General features: G+C 42.8%; 63 non-coding genes across 63 annotated transcripts; all 63 read right to left on the bottom strand.

Annotated features, from left to right (window-relative positions):
• Positions 1 to 77: 77 nt before the first annotated feature.
• LOC133827042 (5S ribosomal RNA) lies at positions 78 to 196 on the bottom strand. The gene has a single exon (XR_009889745.1). It is a non-coding gene; the product is annotated as a 5S ribosomal RNA (ribosomal RNA).
• Positions 197 to 415: 219 nt separating this feature from the next.
• On the bottom strand, positions 416 to 534 carry LOC133827070 (5S ribosomal RNA). Its single transcript, XR_009889772.1, has one exon. It is a non-coding gene; the product is annotated as a 5S ribosomal RNA (ribosomal RNA).
• A 219-nt stretch (positions 535 to 753) lies between these two features.
• Positions 754 to 872, bottom strand: LOC133826973 (5S ribosomal RNA). The gene has a single exon (XR_009889677.1). It is a non-coding gene; the product is annotated as a 5S ribosomal RNA (ribosomal RNA).
• Positions 873 to 1,092: 220 nt separating this feature from the next.
• LOC133827068 (5S ribosomal RNA) lies at positions 1,093 to 1,211 on the bottom strand. Its single transcript, XR_009889770.1, has one exon. It is a non-coding gene; the product is annotated as a 5S ribosomal RNA (ribosomal RNA).
• Positions 1,212 to 1,430: 219 nt separating this feature from the next.
• LOC133827572 (5S ribosomal RNA) lies at positions 1,431 to 1,549 on the bottom strand. The gene has a single exon (XR_009890261.1). It is a non-coding gene; the product is annotated as a 5S ribosomal RNA (ribosomal RNA).
• Positions 1,550 to 1,767: 218 nt separating this feature from the next.
• On the bottom strand, positions 1,768 to 1,886 carry LOC133827377 (5S ribosomal RNA). The gene has a single exon (XR_009890069.1). It is a non-coding gene; the product is annotated as a 5S ribosomal RNA (ribosomal RNA).
• A 220-nt stretch (positions 1,887 to 2,106) lies between these two features.
• On the bottom strand, positions 2,107 to 2,225 carry LOC133827041 (5S ribosomal RNA). The gene has a single exon (XR_009889744.1). It is a non-coding gene; the product is annotated as a 5S ribosomal RNA (ribosomal RNA).
• A 218-nt stretch (positions 2,226 to 2,443) lies between these two features.
• LOC133826841 (5S ribosomal RNA) lies at positions 2,444 to 2,562 on the bottom strand. Its single transcript, XR_009889548.1, has one exon. It is a non-coding gene; the product is annotated as a 5S ribosomal RNA (ribosomal RNA).
• Positions 2,563 to 2,780: 218 nt separating this feature from the next.
• LOC133827067 (5S ribosomal RNA) lies at positions 2,781 to 2,899 on the bottom strand. The gene has a single exon (XR_009889769.1). It is a non-coding gene; the product is annotated as a 5S ribosomal RNA (ribosomal RNA).
• A 219-nt stretch (positions 2,900 to 3,118) lies between these two features.
• LOC133827520 (5S ribosomal RNA) lies at positions 3,119 to 3,237 on the bottom strand. Its single transcript, XR_009890209.1, has one exon. It is a non-coding gene; the product is annotated as a 5S ribosomal RNA (ribosomal RNA).
• Positions 3,238 to 3,456: 219 nt separating this feature from the next.
• On the bottom strand, positions 3,457 to 3,575 carry LOC133826163 (5S ribosomal RNA). The gene has a single exon (XR_009888894.1). It is a non-coding gene; the product is annotated as a 5S ribosomal RNA (ribosomal RNA).
• Positions 3,576 to 3,793: 218 nt separating this feature from the next.
• Positions 3,794 to 3,912, bottom strand: LOC133827066 (5S ribosomal RNA). Its single transcript, XR_009889768.1, has one exon. It is a non-coding gene; the product is annotated as a 5S ribosomal RNA (ribosomal RNA).
• Positions 3,913 to 4,129: 217 nt separating this feature from the next.
• On the bottom strand, positions 4,130 to 4,248 carry LOC133827317 (5S ribosomal RNA). The gene has a single exon (XR_009890012.1). It is a non-coding gene; the product is annotated as a 5S ribosomal RNA (ribosomal RNA).
• Positions 4,249 to 4,466: 218 nt separating this feature from the next.
• On the bottom strand, positions 4,467 to 4,590 carry LOC133827479 (5S ribosomal RNA). Its single transcript, XR_009890169.1, has one exon. It is a non-coding gene; the product is annotated as a 5S ribosomal RNA (ribosomal RNA).
• Positions 4,591 to 4,810: 220 nt separating this feature from the next.
• LOC133827040 (5S ribosomal RNA) lies at positions 4,811 to 4,929 on the bottom strand. Its single transcript, XR_009889743.1, has one exon. It is a non-coding gene; the product is annotated as a 5S ribosomal RNA (ribosomal RNA).
• Positions 4,930 to 5,147: 218 nt separating this feature from the next.
• On the bottom strand, positions 5,148 to 5,266 carry LOC133827065 (5S ribosomal RNA). The gene has a single exon (XR_009889767.1). It is a non-coding gene; the product is annotated as a 5S ribosomal RNA (ribosomal RNA).
• A 219-nt stretch (positions 5,267 to 5,485) lies between these two features.
• LOC133826972 (5S ribosomal RNA) lies at positions 5,486 to 5,604 on the bottom strand. The gene has a single exon (XR_009889676.1). It is a non-coding gene; the product is annotated as a 5S ribosomal RNA (ribosomal RNA).
• A 218-nt stretch (positions 5,605 to 5,822) lies between these two features.
• On the bottom strand, positions 5,823 to 5,941 carry LOC133827064 (5S ribosomal RNA). The gene has a single exon (XR_009889766.1). It is a non-coding gene; the product is annotated as a 5S ribosomal RNA (ribosomal RNA).
• A 220-nt stretch (positions 5,942 to 6,161) lies between these two features.
• On the bottom strand, positions 6,162 to 6,280 carry LOC133827177 (5S ribosomal RNA). Its single transcript, XR_009889875.1, has one exon. It is a non-coding gene; the product is annotated as a 5S ribosomal RNA (ribosomal RNA).
• Positions 6,281 to 6,497: 217 nt separating this feature from the next.
• On the bottom strand, positions 6,498 to 6,616 carry LOC133827063 (5S ribosomal RNA). Its single transcript, XR_009889765.1, has one exon. It is a non-coding gene; the product is annotated as a 5S ribosomal RNA (ribosomal RNA).
• Positions 6,617 to 6,835: 219 nt separating this feature from the next.
• LOC133826971 (5S ribosomal RNA) lies at positions 6,836 to 6,954 on the bottom strand. Its single transcript, XR_009889675.1, has one exon. It is a non-coding gene; the product is annotated as a 5S ribosomal RNA (ribosomal RNA).
• Positions 6,955 to 7,172: 218 nt separating this feature from the next.
• On the bottom strand, positions 7,173 to 7,291 carry LOC133827062 (5S ribosomal RNA). The gene has a single exon (XR_009889764.1). It is a non-coding gene; the product is annotated as a 5S ribosomal RNA (ribosomal RNA).
• A 219-nt stretch (positions 7,292 to 7,510) lies between these two features.
• LOC133827279 (5S ribosomal RNA) lies at positions 7,511 to 7,629 on the bottom strand. The gene has a single exon (XR_009889974.1). It is a non-coding gene; the product is annotated as a 5S ribosomal RNA (ribosomal RNA).
• Positions 7,630 to 7,847: 218 nt separating this feature from the next.
• On the bottom strand, positions 7,848 to 7,966 carry LOC133826057 (5S ribosomal RNA). Its single transcript, XR_009888793.1, has one exon. It is a non-coding gene; the product is annotated as a 5S ribosomal RNA (ribosomal RNA).
• Positions 7,967 to 8,184: 218 nt separating this feature from the next.
• Positions 8,185 to 8,303, bottom strand: LOC133827428 (5S ribosomal RNA). Its single transcript, XR_009890119.1, has one exon. It is a non-coding gene; the product is annotated as a 5S ribosomal RNA (ribosomal RNA).
• A 220-nt stretch (positions 8,304 to 8,523) lies between these two features.
• On the bottom strand, positions 8,524 to 8,642 carry LOC133827259 (5S ribosomal RNA). Its single transcript, XR_009889955.1, has one exon. It is a non-coding gene; the product is annotated as a 5S ribosomal RNA (ribosomal RNA).
• A 218-nt stretch (positions 8,643 to 8,860) lies between these two features.
• LOC133827091 (5S ribosomal RNA) lies at positions 8,861 to 8,979 on the bottom strand. The gene has a single exon (XR_009889791.1). It is a non-coding gene; the product is annotated as a 5S ribosomal RNA (ribosomal RNA).
• A 217-nt stretch (positions 8,980 to 9,196) lies between these two features.
• Positions 9,197 to 9,320, bottom strand: LOC133827444 (5S ribosomal RNA). Its single transcript, XR_009890135.1, has one exon. It is a non-coding gene; the product is annotated as a 5S ribosomal RNA (ribosomal RNA).
• Positions 9,321 to 9,540: 220 nt separating this feature from the next.
• On the bottom strand, positions 9,541 to 9,659 carry LOC133827039 (5S ribosomal RNA). The gene has a single exon (XR_009889742.1). It is a non-coding gene; the product is annotated as a 5S ribosomal RNA (ribosomal RNA).
• Positions 9,660 to 9,876: 217 nt separating this feature from the next.
• LOC133827061 (5S ribosomal RNA) lies at positions 9,877 to 9,995 on the bottom strand. Its single transcript, XR_009889763.1, has one exon. It is a non-coding gene; the product is annotated as a 5S ribosomal RNA (ribosomal RNA).
• A 219-nt stretch (positions 9,996 to 10,214) lies between these two features.
• Positions 10,215 to 10,333, bottom strand: LOC133826970 (5S ribosomal RNA). Its single transcript, XR_009889674.1, has one exon. It is a non-coding gene; the product is annotated as a 5S ribosomal RNA (ribosomal RNA).
• Positions 10,334 to 10,553: 220 nt separating this feature from the next.
• Positions 10,554 to 10,672, bottom strand: LOC133827060 (5S ribosomal RNA). Its single transcript, XR_009889762.1, has one exon. It is a non-coding gene; the product is annotated as a 5S ribosomal RNA (ribosomal RNA).
• Positions 10,673 to 10,892: 220 nt separating this feature from the next.
• Positions 10,893 to 11,011, bottom strand: LOC133827038 (5S ribosomal RNA). Its single transcript, XR_009889741.1, has one exon. It is a non-coding gene; the product is annotated as a 5S ribosomal RNA (ribosomal RNA).
• Positions 11,012 to 11,229: 218 nt separating this feature from the next.
• On the bottom strand, positions 11,230 to 11,348 carry LOC133827059 (5S ribosomal RNA). The gene has a single exon (XR_009889761.1). It is a non-coding gene; the product is annotated as a 5S ribosomal RNA (ribosomal RNA).
• A 220-nt stretch (positions 11,349 to 11,568) lies between these two features.
• LOC133827037 (5S ribosomal RNA) lies at positions 11,569 to 11,687 on the bottom strand. Its single transcript, XR_009889740.1, has one exon. It is a non-coding gene; the product is annotated as a 5S ribosomal RNA (ribosomal RNA).
• A 218-nt stretch (positions 11,688 to 11,905) lies between these two features.
• On the bottom strand, positions 11,906 to 12,024 carry LOC133827057 (5S ribosomal RNA). The gene has a single exon (XR_009889759.1). It is a non-coding gene; the product is annotated as a 5S ribosomal RNA (ribosomal RNA).
• A 219-nt stretch (positions 12,025 to 12,243) lies between these two features.
• LOC133827381 (5S ribosomal RNA) lies at positions 12,244 to 12,362 on the bottom strand. The gene has a single exon (XR_009890073.1). It is a non-coding gene; the product is annotated as a 5S ribosomal RNA (ribosomal RNA).
• A 220-nt stretch (positions 12,363 to 12,582) lies between these two features.
• Positions 12,583 to 12,701, bottom strand: LOC133827056 (5S ribosomal RNA). The gene has a single exon (XR_009889758.1). It is a non-coding gene; the product is annotated as a 5S ribosomal RNA (ribosomal RNA).
• Positions 12,702 to 12,921: 220 nt separating this feature from the next.
• On the bottom strand, positions 12,922 to 13,040 carry LOC133827307 (5S ribosomal RNA). The gene has a single exon (XR_009890002.1). It is a non-coding gene; the product is annotated as a 5S ribosomal RNA (ribosomal RNA).
• Positions 13,041 to 13,257: 217 nt separating this feature from the next.
• LOC133827438 (5S ribosomal RNA) lies at positions 13,258 to 13,376 on the bottom strand. Its single transcript, XR_009890129.1, has one exon. It is a non-coding gene; the product is annotated as a 5S ribosomal RNA (ribosomal RNA).
• A 220-nt stretch (positions 13,377 to 13,596) lies between these two features.
• Positions 13,597 to 13,715, bottom strand: LOC133827232 (5S ribosomal RNA). The gene has a single exon (XR_009889928.1). It is a non-coding gene; the product is annotated as a 5S ribosomal RNA (ribosomal RNA).
• A 217-nt stretch (positions 13,716 to 13,932) lies between these two features.
• On the bottom strand, positions 13,933 to 14,051 carry LOC133827090 (5S ribosomal RNA). The gene has a single exon (XR_009889790.1). It is a non-coding gene; the product is annotated as a 5S ribosomal RNA (ribosomal RNA).
• A 218-nt stretch (positions 14,052 to 14,269) lies between these two features.
• On the bottom strand, positions 14,270 to 14,388 carry LOC133826883 (5S ribosomal RNA). The gene has a single exon (XR_009889590.1). It is a non-coding gene; the product is annotated as a 5S ribosomal RNA (ribosomal RNA).
• A 220-nt stretch (positions 14,389 to 14,608) lies between these two features.
• On the bottom strand, positions 14,609 to 14,727 carry LOC133827036 (5S ribosomal RNA). The gene has a single exon (XR_009889739.1). It is a non-coding gene; the product is annotated as a 5S ribosomal RNA (ribosomal RNA).
• A 217-nt stretch (positions 14,728 to 14,944) lies between these two features.
• LOC133827089 (5S ribosomal RNA) lies at positions 14,945 to 15,063 on the bottom strand. The gene has a single exon (XR_009889789.1). It is a non-coding gene; the product is annotated as a 5S ribosomal RNA (ribosomal RNA).
• Positions 15,064 to 15,281: 218 nt separating this feature from the next.
• On the bottom strand, positions 15,282 to 15,400 carry LOC133826882 (5S ribosomal RNA). The gene has a single exon (XR_009889588.1). It is a non-coding gene; the product is annotated as a 5S ribosomal RNA (ribosomal RNA).
• Positions 15,401 to 15,620: 220 nt separating this feature from the next.
• On the bottom strand, positions 15,621 to 15,739 carry LOC133827035 (5S ribosomal RNA). Its single transcript, XR_009889738.1, has one exon. It is a non-coding gene; the product is annotated as a 5S ribosomal RNA (ribosomal RNA).
• Positions 15,740 to 15,956: 217 nt separating this feature from the next.
• On the bottom strand, positions 15,957 to 16,075 carry LOC133827088 (5S ribosomal RNA). Its single transcript, XR_009889788.1, has one exon. It is a non-coding gene; the product is annotated as a 5S ribosomal RNA (ribosomal RNA).
• Positions 16,076 to 16,293: 218 nt separating this feature from the next.
• On the bottom strand, positions 16,294 to 16,417 carry LOC133827465 (5S ribosomal RNA). The gene has a single exon (XR_009890155.1). It is a non-coding gene; the product is annotated as a 5S ribosomal RNA (ribosomal RNA).
• Positions 16,418 to 16,637: 220 nt separating this feature from the next.
• On the bottom strand, positions 16,638 to 16,756 carry LOC133827206 (5S ribosomal RNA). Its single transcript, XR_009889902.1, has one exon. It is a non-coding gene; the product is annotated as a 5S ribosomal RNA (ribosomal RNA).
• A 218-nt stretch (positions 16,757 to 16,974) lies between these two features.
• On the bottom strand, positions 16,975 to 17,093 carry LOC133827136 (5S ribosomal RNA). The gene has a single exon (XR_009889836.1). It is a non-coding gene; the product is annotated as a 5S ribosomal RNA (ribosomal RNA).
• A 220-nt stretch (positions 17,094 to 17,313) lies between these two features.
• Positions 17,314 to 17,432, bottom strand: LOC133827032 (5S ribosomal RNA). The gene has a single exon (XR_009889736.1). It is a non-coding gene; the product is annotated as a 5S ribosomal RNA (ribosomal RNA).
• A 217-nt stretch (positions 17,433 to 17,649) lies between these two features.
• Positions 17,650 to 17,768, bottom strand: LOC133827257 (5S ribosomal RNA). The gene has a single exon (XR_009889953.1). It is a non-coding gene; the product is annotated as a 5S ribosomal RNA (ribosomal RNA).
• Positions 17,769 to 17,986: 218 nt separating this feature from the next.
• On the bottom strand, positions 17,987 to 18,105 carry LOC133826881 (5S ribosomal RNA). Its single transcript, XR_009889587.1, has one exon. It is a non-coding gene; the product is annotated as a 5S ribosomal RNA (ribosomal RNA).
• Positions 18,106 to 18,325: 220 nt separating this feature from the next.
• LOC133827443 (5S ribosomal RNA) lies at positions 18,326 to 18,449 on the bottom strand. Its single transcript, XR_009890134.1, has one exon. It is a non-coding gene; the product is annotated as a 5S ribosomal RNA (ribosomal RNA).
• A 220-nt stretch (positions 18,450 to 18,669) lies between these two features.
• LOC133827205 (5S ribosomal RNA) lies at positions 18,670 to 18,788 on the bottom strand. Its single transcript, XR_009889901.1, has one exon. It is a non-coding gene; the product is annotated as a 5S ribosomal RNA (ribosomal RNA).
• A 218-nt stretch (positions 18,789 to 19,006) lies between these two features.
• LOC133827135 (5S ribosomal RNA) lies at positions 19,007 to 19,125 on the bottom strand. Its single transcript, XR_009889835.1, has one exon. It is a non-coding gene; the product is annotated as a 5S ribosomal RNA (ribosomal RNA).
• Positions 19,126 to 19,345: 220 nt separating this feature from the next.
• On the bottom strand, positions 19,346 to 19,464 carry LOC133827031 (5S ribosomal RNA). The gene has a single exon (XR_009889735.1). It is a non-coding gene; the product is annotated as a 5S ribosomal RNA (ribosomal RNA).
• A 217-nt stretch (positions 19,465 to 19,681) lies between these two features.
• Positions 19,682 to 19,800, bottom strand: LOC133827087 (5S ribosomal RNA). Its single transcript, XR_009889787.1, has one exon. It is a non-coding gene; the product is annotated as a 5S ribosomal RNA (ribosomal RNA).
• Positions 19,801 to 20,018: 218 nt separating this feature from the next.
• On the bottom strand, positions 20,019 to 20,137 carry LOC133826880 (5S ribosomal RNA). The gene has a single exon (XR_009889586.1). It is a non-coding gene; the product is annotated as a 5S ribosomal RNA (ribosomal RNA).
• A 220-nt stretch (positions 20,138 to 20,357) lies between these two features.
• Positions 20,358 to 20,476, bottom strand: LOC133827204 (5S ribosomal RNA). The gene has a single exon (XR_009889900.1). It is a non-coding gene; the product is annotated as a 5S ribosomal RNA (ribosomal RNA).
• A 218-nt stretch (positions 20,477 to 20,694) lies between these two features.
• Positions 20,695 to 20,813, bottom strand: LOC133827333 (5S ribosomal RNA). The gene has a single exon (XR_009890028.1). It is a non-coding gene; the product is annotated as a 5S ribosomal RNA (ribosomal RNA).
• A 220-nt stretch (positions 20,814 to 21,033) lies between these two features.
• On the bottom strand, positions 21,034 to 21,152 carry LOC133826661 (5S ribosomal RNA). The gene has a single exon (XR_009889374.1). It is a non-coding gene; the product is annotated as a 5S ribosomal RNA (ribosomal RNA).
• Positions 21,153 to 21,281: the final 129 nt, after the last annotated feature.

The following is a 21,281-nucleotide window of genomic DNA, read 5'->3' as shown; positions in this document are numbered from 1 at the left end:
AAAGATTTAAAACAAAAAATACAAACTTTTGAGCCGTAAGTGGATTTTTAAAGGAAAAAAAAAAAGTTATGTTTTCAGGGGTGCAACACGAGGACTTCCCAGGAGGTCACCCATCCTAGTACTACTCTCGCACAAGCACGCTTAACTGCGGAGTTCTGATGGGATCCGGTGCATTAGTTCTGGTATGATCGCACCCGGAATTTTTGGTCCGCAATATTCATTTAAAGCGAGCGCGTGTGTCCTCCCTTTTCTCCCCCGGATTAACTAGGAACTTCTTATTCGCTGCTTGTTAGTGACCACGGTATTAACCCCTCAAGGAAAACGAAATAAATGAGTTTTTAAAGATTTAAAACAAAAAATACAATCTTTTAAGCCGTAAGTGGATTTTTAAAAGAAAAAAAAAAATATGTTTTCAGGGGTGCAAGACGAGGACTTCCCAGGAGGTCACCCATCCTAGTACTACTCTCTCCCAAGCACGCTTAACTGCGGAGTTCTGATGGGATCCGGTGCATTAGTGCTGGTATGATCGCACCCGGAAAGTTTGGTCCGCAATATTCATTTAGAGCGAGCGCGTGTGTCCTCCCTTTTCTCCCCCGGATTAACTAGGAACTTCTTATTTGCTGCATGTTAGTGACCACGGTATTAACCCCTCAAGGAAAACGAAATAATTGAGTTTTTAAAGACTTAAAACAAAAAATACAAACTTTTGTGCCGTAAGTGGATTTTTAAAGGAAAAAAAAAATGATGTTTTCAGGGGTGCAACACGAGGACTTCCCAGGAGGTCACTCATCCTAGTATTACTCTCGCCCAAGCACGCTTAACTGCGGAGTTCTGATGGGATCCGGTGCATTAGTGCTGGTATGATCGCACCCGGAATGTTTGGTCCGCAATATTCATTTATAGCGAGCGCGTGTGTCCTCCCTTTTCTCCCCCGGATTAACTAGGAACTTCTTATTCGCTGCTTGTTAGGGACCACGGTATTAACCCCTCAAGGAAAACGAAATAAATGAGTTTTTAAAGATTTAAAACAAAAAATACAAACTTTTGTGCCGTAAGTGGATTTTTAAAGGAAAAAAAAAAGTTATGTTTTCAGGGGTGCAAGACGAGGACTTCCCAGGAGGTCACCCATCCTAGTACTACTCTCTCCCAAGCACGCTTAACTGCGGAGTTCTGATGGGATCCGGTGCATTAGTGCTGGTATGATCGCACCCGGAATGTTTGTTCTGCAATATTCATTTATAGCGAGCGCGTGTGTCCTCCCTTTTCTGCCCCGGATTAACTAGGAACTTCTTATTCGCTGCATGTTAGTGACCACGGTATTAACCCCTCAAGGAAAACGAAATAAATGAGTTTTTAAAGATTTAAAACAAAAAATACAAACTTTTGAGCCGTAAGTTGATTTTTAAAGGAAAAAAAAAATGATGTTTTCAGGGGTGCAACACGAGGACCTCCCAGGAGGTCACGCATCCTAGTACTACTCTCGCCCAAGAATGCTTAACTGCGGAGTTCTGGTGGGATCCGGTGCATTAGTGCTGGTATTATCGCTCACGGAATGTTTGGTCCGCAATATTCATTTATAGCGAGCGCGTGTGTCCTCCCTTTTCTCCCCCGGATTAACTAGGAACTTCTAATTCGCTGCTTGTTAGTGACCACGGTATTAACCCCTCAAGGAAAACGAAATAAATGAGTTTTTAAAGATTTAAAACAAAATATACAAACTTTTGAGCCGTAAATGGATTTTTAAAGGAAAAAAAAATGGTGTTTTCAGGGGTGCAAGACGAGGACTTCCCAGGAGGTCACCCATCCTAGTACTACTCTCTCCCAATCACGCTTAACTGCGGAGTTCTGATGGGATCCGGTGCATTAGTGCTGGTATGATCGCACCCGGAATGTTTGGTCCGCAATATTCATTTATAGCGAGCGCGTGTGTCCTCCCTTTTCTCCCCCGGATTAACTAGGAACTTCTTATTCGCTGCTTGTTAGGGACCACGGTATTAACCCCTCAAGGAAAACGAAATAAATGAGTTTTTAAAGATTTAAAACAAAAAATACAAACTTTTGTACCGTAAGTGGATTTTTAAAGGAAAAAAAAAAGTTATGTTTTCAGGGGTGCAACACGAGGACTTCCCAGGAGGTCACCCATCCTAGTACTACTCTCGCACAAGCACGCTTAACTGCGGAGTTCTGATGGGATCCGGTGCATTAGTTCTGGTATGATCGCACCCGGAATTTTTGGTCCGCAATATTCATTTAAAGCGAGCGCGGGTTCCTCCCTTTTCTCCCCCGCATTAACTAGGAACTTCTTATTCGCTGCTTGTTAGTGACCACGGTATTAACCCCTCAAGGAAAACGAAATAAATGAGTTTTTAAAGATTTAAAACAAAAAATACAAACTTTTGAGCCGTAAGTGGATTTTGAAAGGAAAAAAAAAATGATGTTTTCAGGGGTGCAACACGAGGACTTCCCAGGAGGTCACCCGTCCTTGTACTACTCTCGCCCAAGCACGCTTAACTGCGGAGTTCTGATGGGATCCGGTGCATTAGTGCTGGTATGATCGCACCCGGAATGTTTGGTCCGCAATATTCATTTATAGCGAGCGCGTGTGTCCTCCCTTTTCTCTCCCGGATTAACTAGGAACTTCTTATTCGCTGCTTGTTAGTGACCACGGTATTAACCCCTCAAGGAAAACGAAATAAATGAGTTTTTAAAGATTTAAAACAAAAAATACAAACTTTTGAGCCGTAAGTGGATTTTTAAAGGAAAAAAAAATGGTGTTTTCAGGGGTGCAAGACGAGGACTTCCCAGGAGGTCACCCATCCTAGTACTACTCTCTCCCAAGCACGCTTAACTGCGGAGTTCTGATGGGATCCGGTGCATTAGTGCTGGTATGATCGCACCCGGAAAGTTTGGTCCGCAATATTCATTTATAGCGAGCGTGTGTGTCCTCCCTTTTCTCCCCCGGATTAACTAGGAACTTCTTATTCGCTGCATGTTAGTGACCACGGTATTAACCCCTCAAGGAAAACGAAATAATTGAGTTTTTAAAGATTTAAAACAAAAAATACAAACTTTTGAGCCGAAATTGGAATTTTAAAGGAAAAAAAAAATGATGTTTTCAGGGGTCCAACACAAGGACTTCCCAGGAGGTCACCCATCCTAGTACTACTCTCTCCCAAGCACGCTTAACTGCGGAGTTCTGATGGGATCCGGTGCATTAGAGGTGGTATGATCGCACCCGGAATGTTTGGTATGCAATATTCATTTATAGCGAGCTCGTGTATCCTCCGTTTTCTCCCCCAGATTAACTAGGAACTTCTTATTCGCTACTTGTCAGTGACCACGGTATTAACCCCTCAAGGAAAACGAAATAAATGAGTTTTTAAAGATTTAAAACAAAAAATACAAACTTTTGAGCCGTAAGTGGATTTTTAAAGGAAAAAAAAAATGATGTTTTCAGGGGTGCAACACGAGGACTTCCCAGGAGGTCACCCATCCTAGTACTACTCTCGCCCAAGCACGCTTAACTGCGGAGTTCTGATGGGATCCGGTGCATGAGTGCTGGTATGATCGCACCCGGAATGTTTGGTCAACAATATTCATTTATAGCGAGCGCGTGTGTCCTCCTTTTTCTCCCCCAGATTAACTAGGAACTTCTTATTCGCTGCTTGTTAGTGACCACGGTATTAACCCCTCAAGGAAAACGAAATAAATGAGTTTTTAAAGATTTAAAACAAAAAATACAAACTTTTGAGCCGTAAGTGGATTTTTAAAGGAAAAAAAAATGGTGTTTTCAGGGGTGCAAGACGAGGACTTCCCAGGAGGTCACCCATCCTAGTACTACTCTCTCCCAAGCACGCTTAACTGCGGAGTTCTGATGGGATCCGGTGCATTAGTGCTGGTATGATCGCACCCGGAATGTTTGGTCTGCAATATTCATTTATAGCGAGCCCGTGTGTCCTCCCTTTTCTGCCCCGGATTAACTAGGAACTTCTTATTCGCTGCTTGTTAGGGACCACGGTATTAACCCCTAAGGAAAACGAAATAAATGAGTTTTTGAAGATTTAAAACAAAAAATCCAAACTTTTGAGCCGTATGTGGATTTTTAAAGGAAAAAAAAAATATGTTTTCAGGGGTGCAACACGAGGACTTCCCAAGAGGTCACTCATCCTAGTACTACTCTCGCCCAAGCTCGCTTAACTGCGGAGTTCTGATGGGATCCGGTGCATTAGTTCTGGTATGATCGCACCCGGAATGTTTGGTCCGCAATATTCATTTATAGCAAGCGCGTGTGTCCTCCCTTTTCTCCCCCGGATTAACTAGGAACTTCTTATTCGCTGCTTGTTAGTGACAACGGTATTAACCGCTCAAGTAAAACGAAATAAATGAGTTTTTAAAGATTTAAAACAAAAAATACAAACTTTTGAGCCGTAAGTGGATTTTTAAAGGAAAAAAAAATGATGTTTTCAGGGGTGCAACACGAGGACTTCCCAGGAGGTCACCCATCCTAGTACTACTCTCTCCCAAGCACCCTTAACTTAACTGCGGAGTTCTGGTGGAATCCGGTGCATTAGTGCTGGTATGATCGCACCCGGAATGTTTGGTCTGCAATATTCATTTATAGCGAGCGCGTGTGTCCTCCCTTTTCTCCACCGGATTACCTAGGAACTTCTTATTCGCTGCTTGTTAGGGACCACGGTATTAACCCCTCAAGGAAAACGAAATAAATGAGTTTTTAAAGATTTAAAACAAAAAATACAAACTTTTGAGCCGTAAGTGGATTTTTAAAGGAAAAAAAAAAGTTATGTTTTCAGGGGTGCAACACGAGGACTTCCCAGGAGGTCACCCATCCTAGTACTACTCTCGCACAAGCACGCTTAACTGCGGAGTTCTGATGGGATCCGGTGCATTAGTTCTGGTATGATCGCACCCGGAATTTTTGGTCCGCAATATTCATTTAAAGCGAGCGCGTGTGTCCTCCCTTTTCTCCCCCGGATTAACTAGGAACTTCTTATTCGCTGCTTGTTAGTGACCACGGTATTAACCCCTCAAGGAAAACGAAATAAATGAGTTTTTAAAGATTTAAAACAATAAATACAAACTTTTGAGCCGTAAGTGGATTTTTAAAGGAAAAAAAAAATATGTTTTCAGGGGTGCAAGACGAGGACTTCCCAGGAGGTCACCCATCCTAGTACTACTCTCTCCCAAGCACGCTTAACTGCGGAGTTCTGATGGGATCCGGTGCATTAGTGCTGGTATGATCGCACCCGGAAAGTTTGGTCCGCAATATTCATTTAGAGCGAGCGCGTGTGTCCTCCCTTTTCTCCCCCGGATTAACTAGGAACTTCTTATTTGCTGCATGTTAGTGACCACGGTATTAACCCCTCAAGGAAAACGAAATAATTGAGTTTTTAAAGACTTAAAACAAAAAATACAAACTTTTGTGCCGTAAGTGGATTTTTAAAGGAAAAAAAAAATGATGTTTTCAGGGGTGCAACACGAGGACTTCCCAGGAGGTCACTCATCCTAGTATTACTCTCGCCCAAGCACGCTTAACTGCGGAGTTCTGATGGGATCCGGTGCATTAGTGCTGGTATGATCGCACCCGGAATGTTTGGTCCGCAATATTCATTTATAGCGAGCGCGTGTGTCCTCCCTTTTCTCCCCCGGATTAACTAGGAACTTCTAATTCGCTGCTTGTTAGTGACCACGGTATTAACCCCTCAAGGAAAACGAAATAAATGAGTTTTTAAAGATTTAAAACAAAATATACAAACTTTTGAGCCGTAAATGGATTTTTAAAGGAAAAAAAAATGGTGTTTTCAGGGGTGCAAGACGAGGACTTCCCAGGAGGTCACCCATCCTAGTACTACTCTCTCCCAAGCACGCTTAACTGCGGAGTTCTGATGGGATCCGGTGCATTAGTGCTGGTATGATCGCACCCGGAATGTTTGGTTCGCAATATTCATTTATAGCGAGCGCGTGTGTCCTCCCTTTTCTCCCCCGGATTAACTAGGAACTTCTTATTCGCTGCTTGTTAGGGACCGCGGTATTAACCCCTCAAGGAAAACGAAATAAATGAGTTTTTAAAGATTTAAAACAAAAAATACAATCTTTTGTGCCGTAAGTGGATTTTTAAAGGAAAAAAAAAAGTTATGTTTTCAGGGGTGCAACACGAGGACTTCCCAGGAGGTCACCCATCCTAGTACTACTCTCGCACAAGCACGCTTAACTGCGGAGTTCTGATGGGATCCGGTGCATTAGTTCTGGTATGATCACACCCGGAATTTTTGGTCCGCAATATTCATTTAAAGCGAGCGCGTGTTCCTCCCTTTTCTCCCCCGCATTAACTAGGAACTTCTTATTCGCTGCTTGTTAGTGACCACGGTATTAACCCCTCAAGGAAAACGAAATAAATGAGTTTTTCAAGATTTAAAACAAAATATACAAACTTTTGAGCCGTAAATGGATTTTTAAAGGAAAAAAAAATGGTGTTTTCAGGGGTGCAAGACGAGGACTTCCCAGGAGGTCACCCATCCTAGTACTACTCTCTCCCAAGCACGCTTAACTGCGGAGTTCTGATGGGATCCGGTGCATTAGTGCTGGTATGATCGCACCCGGAAAGTTTGGTCCGCAATATTCATTTAGAGCGAGCGCGTGTGTCCTCCCTTTTCTCCCCCGGATTAACTAGGAACTTCTTATTTGCTGCATGTTAGTGACCACGGTATTAACCCCTCAAGGAAAACGAAATAATTGAGTTTTTAAAGACTTAAAACAAAAAATACAAACTTTTGTGCCGTAAGTGGATTTTTAAAGGAAAAAAAAAATGATGTTTTCAGGGGTGCAACACGAGGACTTCCCAGGAGGTCACTCATCCTAGTATTACTCTCGCCCAAGCACGCTTAACTGCGGAGTTCTGATGGGATCCGGTGCATTAGTGCTGGTATGATCGCACCCGGAATGTTTGGTCCGCAATATTCATTTAGAGCGAGCGCGTGTGTCCTCCCTTTTCTCCCCCGGATTAACTAGGAACTTCTTATTCGCTGCTTGTTAGTGACCACGGTATTAACCCCTCAAGGAAAAGGAAATAAATGAGTTTTTAAAGATTTAAAACAAAAAATACAAACTTTTGAGCCGTAAGTGGATTTTTAAAGGAAAAAAAAATGGTGTTTTCAGGGGTGCAAGACGAGGACTTCCCAGGAGGTCACCCATCCTAGTACTACTCTCTCCCAAGCACGCTTAACTGCGGAGTTCTGATGGGATCCGGTGCATTAGTGCTGGTATGATCGCACCCGGAAAGTTTGGTCCGCAATATTCATTTATAGCGAGCGTGTGTGTTCTCCCTTTTCTCCCCCGGATTAACTAGGAACTTCTTATTCGCTGCATGTTAGTGACCACGGTATTAACCCCTCAAGGAAAACGAAATAATTGAGTTTTTAAAGATTTAAAACAAAAAATACAAACTTTTGAGCCGAAATTGGAATTTTAAAGGAAAAAAAAAATGATGTTTTCAGGGGTCCAACACGAGGACTTCCCAGGAGGTCACCCATCCTAGTACTACTCTCTCCCAAGCACGCTTAACTGCGGAGTTCTGATGGGATCCGGTGCATTAGTGCTGGTATGATCGCACCCGGAATGTTTGGTATGCAATATTCATTTATAGCGAGCGCGTGTATCCTCCGTTTTCTCCCCCAGATTAACTAGGAACTTCTTATTCGCTACTTGTCATTGACCACGGTATTAACCCCTCAAGGAAAACGAAATAAATGAGTTTTTAAAGATTTAAAACAAAAAATACAAACTTTTGAGCCGTAAGTGGATTTTTATAGGAAAAAAAAAGGATGTTTTCAGGGGTGCAACACGAGGACTTCCCAGGAGGTCACCCATCCTAGTACTACTCTCGCCCAAGCACGCTTAACTGCGGAGTTCTGATGGGATCCGGTGCATTAGTGCTGGTATGATCGCACCCGGAATGTTTGGTCAACAATATTCATTTATAGCGAGCGCGTGTGTCCTCCTTTTTCTCCCCCAGATTAACTAGGAACTTCTTATTCGCTGCTTGTTAGTGACCACGGTATTAACCCCTCAAGGAAAACGAAATAAATGAGTTTTTAAAGATTTAAAACAAAAAATACAAACTTTTGAGCCGTAAGTGGATTTTTAAAGGAAAAAAAAATGGTGTTTTCAGGGGTGCAAGACGAGGACTTCCCAGGAGGTCACCCATCCTAGTACTACTCTCTCCCAAGAATGCTTAACTGCGGAGTTCTGATGGGATCCGGTGCATTAGTGCTGGTATGATCGCACCCGGAAAGTTTGGTCCGCAATATTCATTTATAGCGAGCGCGTGTGTCCTCCCTTTTCTCCCCCGGATTAACTAGGAACTTCTTATTCGCTGCTTGTTAGGGACCACGGTATTAACCCCTCAAGGAAAACGAAATAAATGAGTTTTTAAAGATTTAAAACAAAAAATACAAACTTTTGAGCCGTAAGTGGATTTTTAAAGGAAAAAAAAAAGTTATGTTTTCAGGGGTGCAACACGAGGACTTCCCAGGAGGTCACCCGTCCTAGTACTACTCTCGCACAAGCACGCTTAACTGCGGAGTTCTGATGGGATCCGGTGCATTAGTTCTGGTATGATCGCACCCGGAATTTTTGGTCCGCAATATTCATTTAAAGCGAGCGCGTGTGTCCTCCCTTTTCTCCCCCGGATTAACTAGTAACTTCTTATTCGCTGGTTGTTAGTGACCACGGTATTAACCCCTCAAGGAAAACGAAATAAATGAGTTTTTAAAGATTTAAAACAAAAAATCCAACTTTTGAGCCGTAAGTGGATTTTTAAAGGAAAAAAAAAAATATGTTTTCAGGGGTGCAACACGAGGACTTCCCAAGAGGTCACTCATCCTAGTACTACTCTCGCCCAAGCTCGCTTAACTGCGGAGTTCTGATGGGATCCGGTGCATTAGTGCTGGTATGATCGCACCCGGAATGTTTGGTCCGCAATATTCATTTATAGCAAGCGCGTGTGTCCTCCCTTTTCTCCCCCGGATTAACTAGGAACTTCTTATTCGCTGCTTGTTAGTGACAACGGTATTAACCGCTCAAGTAAAACGAAATAAATGAGTTTTTAAAGATTTAAAACAAAAAATACAAACTTTTGAGCTGTAAGTGGATTTTTAAAGGAAAAAAAATGATGTTTTCAGGGGTGCAACACGAGGACTTCCCAGGAGGTCACCCATCCTAGTACTACTCTCTCCCAAGCACCCTTAACTTAACTGCGGAGTTCTGGTGGGATCCGGTGCATTAGTGCTGGTATGATCGCACCCGGAATGTTTGGTCTGCAATATTCATTTATAGCGAGCGCGTGTGTCCTCCCTTTTCTCCACCGGATTACCTAGGAACTTCTTATTCGCTGCTTGTTAGGGACCACGGTATTAACCCCTCAAGGAAAACGAAATAAATGAGTTTTTAAAGATTTAAAACAAAAAATACCAACTTTTGAGCCGTAAGTGGATTTTTAAAGGAAAAAAAAAAGTTATGTTTTCAGGGGTGCAACACGAGGACTTCCCAGGAGGTCACCCATCCTAGTACTACTCTCGCACAAGCACGCTTAACTGCGGAGTTCTGATGGGATCCGGTGCATTAGTTCTGGTATGATCGCACCCGGAATTTTTGGTCCGCAATATTCATTTAAAGCGAGCGCGTGTGTCCTCCCTTTTCTCCCCCGGATTAACTAGGAACTTCTTATTCGCTGCTTGTTAGTGACCACGGTATTAACCCCTCAAGGAAAACGAAATAAATGAGTTTTAAAGATTTAAAACAAAAAATACAAACTTTTGAGCCGTAAGTGGATTTTTAAAGGAAAAAAAAAATATGTTTTCAGGGGTGCAAGACGAGGACTTCCCAGGAGGTCACCCATCCTAGTACTACTCTCTCCCAAGCACGCTTAACTGCGGAGTTCTGATGGGATCCGGTGCATTAGTGCTGGTATGATCGCACCCGGAAAGTTTGGTCTGCAATATTCATTTATAGCGAGCGCGTGTGTCCTCCCTTTTCTCCCCCGGATTAACTAGGAACTTCTTATTTGCTGCATGTTAGTGACCACGGTATTAACCCCTCAAGGAAAACGAAATAATTGAGTTTTTAAAGACTTAAAACAAAAAATACAAACTTTTGTGCCGTAAGTGGATTTTTAAAGGAAAAAAAAAATGATGTTTTCAGGGGTGCAACACGAGGACTTCCCAGGAGGTCACTCATCCTAGTATTACTCTCGCCCAAGCACGCTTAACTGCGGAGTTCTGATGGGATCCGGTGCATTAGTGCTGGTATGATCGCACCCGGAATGTTTGGTCCGCAATATTCATTTATAGCGAGCGCGTGTGTCCTCCCTTTTCTCCCCCGGATTAACTAGGAACTTCTTATTCGCTGCTTGTTAGGGACCACGGTATTAACCCCTCAAGGAAAACGAAATAAATGAGTTTTTAAAGATTTAAAACAAAAAATACAAACTTTTGTGCCGTAAGAGGATTTTTAAAGGAAAAAAAAAAGTTATGTTTTCAGGGGTGCAAGACGAGGACTTCCCAGGAGGTCACCCATCCTAGTACTACTCTCTCCCAAGCACGCTTAACTGCGGAGTTCTGATGGGATCCGGTGCATTAGTGCTGGTATGATCGCACCCGGAATGTTTGGTCTGCAATATTCATTTATAGCGAGCGCGTGTGTCCTCCCTTTTCTCCCCCGGATTAACTAGGAACTTCTTATTCGCTGCTTGTTAGTGACCACGGTATTAACCCCTCAAGGAAAACGAAATAAATGAGTTTTTAAAGATTTAAAACAAAAAATACAATCTTTTGTGCCGTAAGTGGATTTTTAAAGGAAAAAAAAAAGTTATGTTTTCAGGGGTGCAACACGAGGACTTCCCAGGAGGTCACCCATCCTAGTACTACTCTCGCACAAGCACGCTTAACTGCGGAGTTCTGATGGGATCCGGTGCATTAGTTCTGGTATGATCGCACCCGGAATTTTTGGTCCGCAATATTCATTTAAAGCGAGCGCGTGTGTCCTCCCTTTTCTCCCCCGGATTAACTAGGAACTTCTTATTCGCTGCTTGTTAGTGACAACGGTATTAACCCCTCAAGGAAAACGAAATAAATGAGTTTTTAAAGATTTAAAACAAAAAATACAAACTTTTGAGCCGTAAGTGGATTTTTAAAGGAAAAAAAAAATATGTTTTCAGGGGTGCAAGACGAGGACTTCCCAGGAGGTCACCCATCCTAGTACTACTCTCTCCCAAGCACGCTTAACTGCGGAGTTCTGATGGGATCCGGTGCATTAGTGCTGGTATGATCGCACCCGGAATGTTTGGTCTGCAATATTCATTTATAGCGAGCGCGTGTGTCCTCCCTTTTCTCCCCCGGATTAACTAGGAACTTCTTATTCGCTGCTTGTTAGTGACCACGGTATTAACCCCTCAAGGAAAACGAAATAAATGAGTTTTTAAAGATTTAAAACAAAAAATACAATCTTTTGTGCCGTAAGTGGATTTTTAAAGGAAAAAAAAAAGTTATGTTTTCAGGGGTGCAACACGAGGACTTCCCAGGAGGTCACCCATCCTAGTACTACTCTCGCACAAGCACGCTTAACTGCGGAGTTCTGATGGGATCCGGTGCATTAGTTCTGGTATGATCGCACCCGGAATTTTTGGTCCGCAATATTCATTTAAAGCGAGCGCGTGTGTCCTCCCTTTTCTCCCCCGGATTAACTAGGAACTTCTTATTCGCTGCTTGTTAGTGACCACGGTATTAACCCCTCAAGGAAAAAGAAATAAATGAGTTTTTAAAGATTTAAAACAAAAAATACAAACTTTTGAGCCGTAAGTGGATTTTTAAAGGAAAAAAAAAATATGTTTTCAGGGGTGCAAGACGAGGACTTCCCAGGAGGTCACCCATCCTAGTACTACTCTCTCCCAAGCACGCTTAACTGCGGAGTTCTGATGGGATCCGGTGCATTAGTGCTGGTATGATCGCACCCGGAAAGTTTGGTCCGCAATATTCATTTAGAGCGAGCGCGTGTGTCCTCCCTTTTCTCCCCCGGATTAACTAGGAACTTCTTATTTGCTGCATGTTAGTGACCACGGTATTAACCCCTCAAGGAAAACGAAATAATTGAGTTTTTAAAGACTTAAAACAAAAAATACAAACTTTTGTGCCGTAAGTGGATTTTTAAAGGAAAAAAAAAATGATGTTTTCAGGGGTGCAACAGGAGGACTTCCCAGGAGGTCACTCATCCTAGTATTACTCTCGCCCAAGCACGCTTAACTGCGGAGTTCTGATGGGATCCGGTGCATTAGTGCTGGTATGATCGCACCCGGAATGTTTGGTCCGCAATATTCATTTATAGCGAGCGCGTGTGTCCTCCCTTTTCTCCCCCGGATTAACTAGGAACTTCTTATTCGCTGCTTGTTAGGGACCACGGTATTAAACCCTCAAGGAAAACGAAATAAATGAGTTTTTAAAGATTTAAAACAAAAAATACAAACTTTTGTGCCGTAATTGGATTTTTAAAGGAAAAAAAAAAGTTATGTTTTCAGGGGTGCAAGACGAGGACTTCCCAGGAGGTCACCCATCCTAGTACTACTCTCTCCCAAGCACGCTTAACTGCGGAGTTCTGATGGGATCCGGTGCATTAGTGCTGGTATGATCGCACCCGGAATGTTTGGTCTGCAATATTCATTTATAGCGAGCGCGTGTGTCCTCCCTTTTCTCCCCCGGATTAACTAGGAACTTCTTATTCGCTGCTTGTTAGTGACCACGGTATTAACCCCTCAAGGAAAACGAAATAAATGAGTTTTTAAAGATTTAAAACAAAAAATACAATCTTTTGTGCCGTAAGTGGATTTTTAAAGGAAAAAAAAAAGTTATGTTTTCAGGGGTGCAACACGAGGACTTTCCAGGAGGTCACCCATCCTAGTACTACTCTCGCACAAGCACGCTTAACTGCGGAGTTCTGATGGGATCCGGTGCATTAGTTCTGGTATGATCGCACCCGGAATTTTTGGTCCGCAATATTCATTTAAAGCGAGCGCGTGTTCCTCCCTTTTCTCCCCCGCATTAACTAGGAACTTCTTATTCGCTGCTTGTTAGTGACCACGGTATTAACCCCTCAAGGAAAACGAAATAAATGAGTTTTTAAAGATTTAAAACAAAATATACAAACTTTTGAGCCGTAAATGGATTTTTAAAGGAAAAAAAAATGGTGTTTTCAGGGGTGCAAGACGAGGACTTCCCAGGAGGTCACCCATCCTAGTACTACTCTCTCCCAATCACGCTTAACTGCGGAGTTCTGATGGGATCCGGTGCATTAGTGCTGGTATGATCGCAACCGGAATGTTTGGTCCGCAATATTCATTTATAGCGAGCGCGTGTGTCCTCCCTTTTCTCCCCCGGATTAACTAGGAACTTCTTATTCGCTGCTTGTTAGGGACCACGGTATTAACCCCTCAAGGAAAACGAAATAAATGAGTTTTTAAAGATTTAAAACAAAAAATACAAACTTTTGTGCCGTAAGTGGATTTTTAAAGGAAAAAAAAAAGTTATGTTTTCAGGGGTGCAACACGAGGACTTCCCAGGAGGTCACCCATCCTAGTACTACTCTCGCACAAGCACGCTTTACTGCGGAGTTCTGATGGGATCCGGTGCATTAGTTCTGGTATGATCGCACCCGGAATTTTTGGTCCGCAATATTCATTTAAAGCGAGCGCGTGTGTCCTCCCTTTTCTCCCCCGGATTAACTAGTAACGTCTTATTCGCTGGTTGTTAGTGACCACGGTATTATCCCCTCAAGGAAAACGAAATAAATGAGTTTTTAAAGATTTAAAACAAAAAATCCAACTTTTGAGCCGTAAGTGGATTTTTAAAGGAAAAAAAAAATATGTTTTCAGGGGTGCAACACGAGGACTTCCCAAGAGGTCACTCATCCTAGTACTACTCTCGCCCAAGCTCGCTTAACTGCGGAGTTCTGATGGGATCCGGTGCATTAGTGCTGGTATGATCGCACCCGGAATGTTTGGTCCGCAATATTCATTTATAGCGAGCGCGTGTGTCCTCCCTTTTCTCCCCCGGATTAACTAGGAACTTCTTATTCGCTGCTTGTTAGTGACAACGGTATTAACCGCTCAAGTAAAACGAAATAAATGAGTTTTTAAAGATTTAAAACAAAAAATACAAACTTTTGAGCCGTAAGTGGATTTTTAAAGGAAAAAAAAATGATGTTTTCAGGGGTGCAACACGAGTACTTCCCAGGAGGTCACCCATCCTAGTACTACTCTCTCCCAAGCACGCTTAACTGCGGAGTTCTGATGGGATCCGGTGCATTAGTGCTGGTATGATCGCACCCGGAATGTTTGGTCCGCAATATTCATTTATAGCGAGCGCGTGTGTCCTCCCTTTTCTCCCCCGGATTAACTAGGAACTTCTTATTCGCTGCTTGTTAGGGACCACGGTATTAACCCCTCAAGGAAAACGAAATAAATGAGTTTTTAAAGATTTAAAACAAAAAATCCAAACTTTTGTGCCGTAAGTGGATTTTTAAAGGAAAAAAAAAAGTTATGTTTTCAGGGGTGCAACACGAGGACTTCCCAGGAGGTCACCCATCCTAGTACTACTCTCGCACAAGCACGCTTAACTGCGGAGTTCTGATGGGATCCGGTGCATTAGTTCTGGTATGATCGCACCCGGAATTTTTGGTCCGCAATATTCATTTAAAGCGAGCGCGTGTGTCCTCCCTTTTCTCCCCCGGATTAACTAGTAACGTCTTATTCGCTGGTTGTTAGTGACCACGGTATTAACCCCTCAAGGAAAACGAAATAAATGAGTTTTTAAAGATTTAAAACAAAAAATCCAACTTTTGAGCCGTAAGTGGATTTTTAAAGGAAAAAAAAAATATGTTTTCAGGGGTGCAACACGAGGACTTCCCAAGAGGTCACTCATCCTAGTACTACTCTCGCCCAAGCTCGCTTAACTGCGGAGTTCTGATGGGATCCGGTGCATTAGTGCTGGTATGATCGCACCCGGAATGTTTGGTCCGCAATATTCATTTATAGCGAGCGCGTGTGTCCTCCCTTTTCTCCCCCGGATTAACTAGGAACTTCTTATTCGCTGCTTGTTAGTGACAACGGTATTAACCGCTCAAGTAAAACGAAATAAATGAGTTTTTAAAGATTTAAAACAAAAAATACAAACTTTTGAGCCGTAAGTGGATTTTTAAAGGAAAAAAAAATGATGTTTTCAGGGGTGCAACACGAGTACTTCCCAGGAGGTCACCCATCCTAGTACTACTCTCTCCCAAGCACGCTTAACTGCGGAGTTCTGATGGGATCCGGTGCATTAGTGCTGGTATGATCGCACCCGGAATGTTTGGTCCGCAATATTCATTTATAGCGAGCGCGTGTGTCCTCCCTTTTCTCCCCCGGATTAACTAGGAACTTCTTATTCGCTGCTTGTTAGGGACCACGGTATTAACCCCTCAAGGAAAACGAAATAAATGAGTTTTTAAAGATTTAAAACAAAAAATCCAAACTTTTGTGCCGTAAGTGGATTTTTAAAGGAAAAAAAAAAGTTATGTTTTCAGGGGTGCAACACGAGGACTTCCCAGGAGGTCACCCATCCTAGTACTACTCTCGCACAAGCACGCTTAACTGCGGAGTTCTGATGGGATCCGGTGCATTAGTTCTGGTATGATCGCACCCGGAATTTTTGGTCCGCAATATTCATTTAAAGCGAGCGCGTGTGTCCTCCCTTTTCTCCCCCGGATTAACTAGTAACGTCTTATTCGCTGGTTGTTAGTGACCACGGTATTAACCCCTCAAGGAAAACGAAATAAATGAGTTTTTAAAGATTTAAAACAAAAAATCCAACTTTTGAGCCGTAAGTGGATTTTTAAAGGAAAAAAAAAATATGTTTTCAGGGGTGCAACACGAGGACTTCCCAAGAGGTCACTCATCCTAGTACTACTCTCGCCCAAGCTCGCTTAACTGCGGAGTTCTGATGGGATCCGGTGCATTAGTGCTGGTATGATCGCACCCGGAATGTTTGGTCCGCAATATTCATTTATAGCGAGCGCGTGTGTCCTCCCTTTTCTCCCCCGGATTAACTAGGAACTTCTTATTCGCTGCTTGTTAGTGACAACGGTATTAACCGCTCAAGGAAAACGAAATAAATGAGTTTTTAAAGATTTAAAACAAAAAATACAAACTTTTGAGCCGTAAGTGGATTTTTAAAGGAAAAAAAAATGATGTTTTCAGGGGTGCAACACGAGTACTTCCCAGGAGGTCACCCATCCTAGTACTACTCTCTCCCAAGCACCCTTAACTTAACTGCGGAGTTCTGGTGGGATCCGGTGCATTAGTGCTGGTATGATCGCACCCGGAATGTTTGGTCCGCAATATTCATTTATAGCGAGCGCGTGTGTCCTCCCTTTTCTCCACCGGATTACCTAGGAACTTCTTATTCGCTGCTTGTTAGGGACCACGGTATTAACCCCTCAAGGAAAACGAAATAAATGAGTTTTTAAAGATTTAAAACAAAAAATACAAACTTTTGAGCCGTAAGTGGATTTTTAAAAGAAAAAAAAAAGTTATGTTTTCAGGGGTGCAACACGAGGACTTCCCAGGAGGTCACCCATCCTAGTACTACTCTCGCACAAGCACGCTTAACTGCGGAGTTCTGATGGGATCCGGTGCATTAGTTCGGGTATGATCGCACCCGGAATTTTTGGTCCGCAATATTCATTTATAGCGAGCGCGTGTGTCCTCCCTTTTCTCCCCCGGATTAACTTGGAACTTCTTATTCGCTGCTTGTTAGTGACCACGGTATTAACCCCTCAAGGAAAACGAAATAAATGAGTTTTTAAAGATTTAAAACAAAAAATCCAACTTTTGAGCCGTAAGTGGATTTTTAAAGGAAAAAAAAAATGATGTTTTCAGGGGTGCAACACGAGGACTTCCCAAGAGGTCACCCATCCTAGTACTACTCTCGCCAAAGCTCGCTTAACTGCGGAGTTCTGATGGGATCCGGTGCATTAGTGCTGGTATGATCGCACCCGGAATGTTTGGTCCGCAATATTCATTTATAGCGAGCGCTTGTGTCCTCCCTTTTCTCCCCCGGATTAACTAGGAACTTCTTATTCGCTGCTTGTTAGGGACCACGGTATTAACCCCTCAAGGAAAACGAAATAAATGAGTTTTTAAAGATTTAAAACAAAAAATCCAAACTTTTGTGCCGTAAGTGGATTTTTAAAGGAAAAAAAAAAGTTATGTTTTCAGGGGTGCAACACGAGGACTTCCCAGGAGGTCACCCATCCTAGTACTACTCTCGCACAAGCACGCTTAACTGCGGAGTTCTGATGGGATCCGGTGCATTAGTTCTGGTATGATCGCACCCGGAATTTTTGGTCCGCAATATTCATTTAAAGCGAGCGCGTGTGTCCTCCCTTTTCTCCCCCGGATTAACTAGTAACGTCTTATTCGCTGGTTGTTAGTGACCACGGTATTAACCCCTCAAGGAAAACGAAATAAATGAGTTTTTAAAGATTTAAAACAAAAAATCCAACTTTTGAGCCGTAAGTGGATTTTTAAAGGAAAAAAAAAATATGTTTTCAGGGGTGCAACACGAGGACTTCCCAAGAGGTCACTCATCCTAGTACTACTCTCGCCCAAGCTCGCTTAACTGCGGAGTTCTGATGGGATCCGGTGCATTAGTGCTGGTATGATCGCAACCGGAATGTTTGGTCCGCAATATTCATTTATAGCGAGCGCGTGTGTCCTCCCTTTTCTCCCCCGGATTTACTAGGAACTTCTTATTCGCTGCTTGTTAGTGACAACGGTATTAACCGCTCAAGTAAAACGAAATAAATGAGTTTTTAAAGATTTAAAACAAAAAATACAAACTTTTGAGCCGTAAGTGGATTTTTAAAGGAAAAAAAAATGATGTTTTCAGGGGTGCAACACGAGTACTTCCCAGGAGGTCACCCATCCTAGTACTACTCTCTCCCAAGCACGCTTAACTGCGGAGTTCTGATGGGATCCGGTGCATTAGTGCTGGTATGATCGCACCCGGAATGTTTGGTCCGCAATATTCATTTATAGCGAGCGCGTGTGTCCTCCCTTTTCTCCCCCGGATTAACTAGGAACTTCTTATTCGCTGCTTGTTAGGGACCACGGTATTAACCCCTCAAGGAAAACGAAATAAATGAGTTTTTAAAGATTTAAAACAAAAAATCCAAACTTTTGTGCCGTAAGTGGATTTTTAAAGGAAAAAAAAAAGTTATGTTTTCAGGGGTGCAACACGAGGACTTCCCAGGAGGTCACCCATCCTAGTACTACTCTCTCCCAAGCACCCTTAACTTAACTGCGGAGTTCTGGTGGGATCCGGTGCATTAGTGCTGGTATGATCGCACCCGGAATGTTTGGTCCGCAATATTCATTTATAGCGAGCGCGTGTGTCCTCCCTTTTCTCCACCGGATTACCTAGGAACTTCTTATTCGCTGCTTGTTAGGGACCACGGTATTAACCCCTCAAGGAAAACGAAATAAATGAGTTTTTAAAGATTTAAAACAAAAAATACAAACTTTTGAGCCGTAAGTGGATTTTTAAAAGAAAAAAAAAAGTTATGTTTTCAGGGGTGCAACACGAGGACTTCCCAGGAGGTCACCCATCCTAGTACTACTCTCGCACAAGCACGCTTAACTGCGGAGTTCTGATGGGATCCGGTGCATTAGTTCGGGTATGATCGCACCCGGAATTTTTGGTCCGCAATATTCATTTATAGCGAGCGCGTGTGTCCTCCCTTTTCTCCCCCGGATTAACTAGGAACTTCTTATTCGCTGCTTGTTAGTGACCACGGTATTAACCCCTCAAGGAAAACGAAATAAATGAGTTTTTAAAGATTTAAAACAAAAAATCCAACTTTTGAGCCGTAAGTGGATTTTTAAAGGAAAAAAAAAATGATGTTTTCAGGGGTGCAACACGAGGACTTCCCAAGAGGTCACCCATCCTAGTACTACTCTCGCCAAAGCTCGCTTAACTGCGGAGTTCTGATGGGATCCGGTGCATTAGTGCTGGTATGATCGCACCCGGAATGTTTGGTCCGCAATATTCATTTATAGCGAGCGCTTGTGTCCTCCCTTTTCTCCCCCGGATTAACTAGGAACTTCTTATTCGCTGCTTGTTAGGGACCACGGTATTAACCCCTCAAGGAAAACGAAATAAATGAGTTTTTAAAGATTTAAAACAAAAAATCCAAACTTTTGTGCCGTAAGTGGATTTTTAAAGGAAAAAAAAAAGTTATGTTTTCAGGGGTGCAACACGAGGACTTCCCAGGAGGTCACCCATCCTAGTACTACTCTCGCACAAGCACGCTTAACTGCGGAGTTCTGATGGGATCCGGTGCATTAGTTCTGGTATGATCGCACCCGGAATTTTTGGTCCGCAATATTCATTTAAAGCGAGCGCGTGTGTCCTCCCTTTTCTCCCCCGGATTAACTAGTAACGTCTTATTCGCTGGTTGTTAGTGACCACGGTATTAACCCCTCAAGGAAAACGAAATAAATGAGTTTTTAAAGATTTAAAACAAAAAATCCAACTTTTGAGCCGTAAGTGGATTTTTAAAGGAAAAAAAAAATATGTTTTCAGGGGTGCAACACGAGGACTTCCCAAGAGGTCACTCATCCTAGTACTACTCTCGCCCAAGCTCGCTTAACTGCGGAGTTCTGATGGGATCCGGTGCATTAGTGCTGGTATGATCGCACCCGGAATGTTTGGTCCGCAATATTCATTTATAGCGAGCGCGTGTGTCCTCCCTTTTCTCCCCCGGATTAACTAGGAACTTCTTATTCGCTGCTTGTTAGTGACAACGGTATTAACCGCTCAAGTAAAACGAAATAAATGAGTTTTTAAAGATTTAAAACAAAAAATACAAACTTTTGAGCCGTAAGTGGATTTTTAAAGGAAAAAAAAATGATGTTTTCAGGGGTGCAACACGAGTACTTCCCAGGAGGTCACCCATCCTAGTACTACTCTCTCCCAAGCACGCTTAACTGCGGAGTTCTGATGGGATCCGGTGCATTAGTGCTGGTATGATCGCACCCGGAATGTTTGGTCCGCAATATTCATTTATAGCGAGCGCGTGTGTCCTCCCTTTTCTCCCCCGGATTAACTAGGAACTTCTTATTCGCTGCTTGTTAGGGACCACGGTATTAACCCCTCAAGGAAAACGAAATAAATGAGTTTTTAAAGATTTAAAACAAAAAATACAAACTTTTGAGCCGTAAGTGGATTTTTAAAAGAAAAAAAAAAGTTATGTTTTCAGGGGTGCAACACGAGGACTTCCCAGGAGGTCACCCATCCTAGTACTACTCTCGCACAAGCACGCTTAACTGCGGAGTTCTGATGGGATCCGGTGCATTAGTTCGGGTATGATCGCACCCGGAATTTTTGGTCCGCAATATTCATTTATAGCGAGCGCGTGTGTCCTCCCTTTTCTCCCCCGGATTAACTAGGAACTTCTTATTCGCTGCTTGTTAGTGACCACGGTATTAACCCCTCAAGGAAAACGAAATAAATGAGTTTTTAAAGATTTAAAACAAAAAATCCAACTTTTGAGCCGTAAGTGGATTTTTAAAGGAAAAAAAAAATGATGTTTTCAGGGGTGCAACACGAGGACTTCCCAAGAGGTCACCCATCCTAGTACTACTCTCGCCAAAGCTCGCTTAACTGCGGAGTTCTGATGGGATCCGGTGCATTAGTTCTGGTATGATCGCACCCGGAATGTTTGGTCCGCAATATTCATTTATAGCGAGCGCTTGTGTCCTCCCTTTTCTCCCCCGGATTAACTAGGAACTTCTTATTCGCTGCTTGTTAGGGACCACGGTATTAACCCCTCAAGGAAAACGAAATAAATGAGTTTTTAAAGATTTAAAACAAAAAATCCAAACTTTTGTGCCGTAAGTGGATTTTTAAAGGAAAAAAAAAAGTTATGTTTTCAGGGGTGCAACACGAGGACTTCCCAGGAGGTCACCCATCCTAGTACTACTCTCGCACAAGCACGCTTAACTGCGGAGTTCTGATGGGATCCGGTGCATTAGTGCTGGTATGATCGCACCCGGAATGTTTGGTCCGCAATATTCATTTATAGCGAGCGCGTGTGTCCTCCCTTTTCTCCCCCGGATTAACTAGGAACTTCTTATTCGCTGCTTGTTAGTGACCACGGTATTAACCCCTCAAGGAAAACGA

The sequence above is a fragment of the Humulus lupulus genome, chromosome 3 (genome assembly GCF_963169125.1).
Source record: "Humulus lupulus chromosome 3, drHumLupu1.1, whole genome shotgun sequence".
Taxonomy (NCBI): domain Eukaryota; kingdom Viridiplantae; phylum Streptophyta; class Magnoliopsida; order Rosales; family Cannabaceae; genus Humulus; species Humulus lupulus.
Note: the sequence above shows the minus strand (reverse complement) of the source record. Positions and strands in the feature narration are given on the sequence as shown.